A 1563-nucleotide genomic window follows, 5' to 3' on the forward strand; every position below is an offset into this window, starting at 1 on the left:
AATGATATGATCGAGCATCACTCGATATAATCGGAAATTGAACATCGATGATATCGAGGACAGTGTCGATTCATCGATAATTCCAAAGAATTTTCCTATAAGCTTGCTAGACAGTTTTTGTCCACTTTCGATGACATTGACTATGCTTCAATATGATCAATATTTGAATATCGATTTTATCGAGTGACCCTCGATCGAAGAAAAACAACCTGAAAAACATGTTGGATAGATATGTGTCCCAAATTGATATCATCGAGATTTGAATTCTGAGGACATCGAGGAGCTATTCGATATATCGAGGATTACATGAATTGCCTTAGCAGTACTATGGACACAACAGTCCAAATGTCAATTTTATTGAGTCGGCTCGATGGACTCGAGATTCAAACGTCAATGATATCGAACTGTCTATCGATACATCGATAATTCTGTCCAGAGATCTTTGTGGTTGCTGGACATCTCATGTCCTCATTTTGATAATATCGAATGAGCTTCGAGGACATTGACAATAGGGTTCGATTTCATCAAACCAGTTGTCGATAAATCGATAAAGGTAGAAAACTTACAGATTTTTCTGAAGTTTAAAAAAGTTTTCTAACCAAAAACCTTATGGTGTTCTATTCAATTTTAAGGGTTTTAATTACCCGGTGTTTTGGGACATGGGATGTGAGGCTAAGATTTACCTGTGGTAAGTTCAGGCACACATCCAGTTGAGGGAAACGCTTGATCAATCTTCCTATAGGGCTCCTTTGTCTAGCTGACTTAATACTCATGCTAATTGACAAACCAGGGTATTTTCAATCTCCCCCTTTGTTAATTACATGACAAAACACCAAAACACCCTAGAACAACTTCTAGATAAACACCTTAAATTATGTGTACATGAACTTTACACAATTTTACAAAGTTATCTAGTGAGCACACACACACATTCAGTAGCTGCTCCCCCTGTCTCCTTGCAGCTGCTCCCCTTAACACCTGCACCACCATCCACAAATAGATACAGACACAATTTTCCTTCAAGGTGTGGATTTGTTCTCCCCCTTTTTGTAAGTTATTGGCAAAGGAAAATGTAATAATAGATATTGACTGAAGTTGAAGCATATGGGAGAACCAAAAGTCATATAGCATAAGCATAATAGATAGATGTACAAGAACATCTCATTATAGAAAACATGTATGCATATTAGGGCAAAGAAGATCAGTGTAGTAAGTAGAAAATATGGATATAAAGATCAAGCATCACACGTATCACACACCACAGTCGATATAAACCAGATAAAACAGGGGATCGCAAAATATAAACATGGCAGTAAATATAGATGAATTATAAATAGCCATAAAAAACATCATTCAAAACATGTACTGCCCTAGGTTGGCAGTAGAATAACCTCCATTCCAAACAAAATAAAAACCAAGCCCATCCATGAGCACCAACAGACAAACACAAGTATCCAGCCTATCCATGGGCATATACATATCCAAAAGCAAAAAACCTTGTCAGACTATGTAGGTTAGTAAGCCATCAAATACACTCATGTGATCATAGGGAATTCACAAAGA

This window comes from Magnolia sinica, chromosome 9, assembly GCF_029962835.1.
Source record: "Magnolia sinica isolate HGM2019 chromosome 9, MsV1, whole genome shotgun sequence".
NCBI classification, from domain to species: Eukaryota; Viridiplantae; Streptophyta; class Magnoliopsida; order Magnoliales; family Magnoliaceae; genus Magnolia; species Magnolia sinica.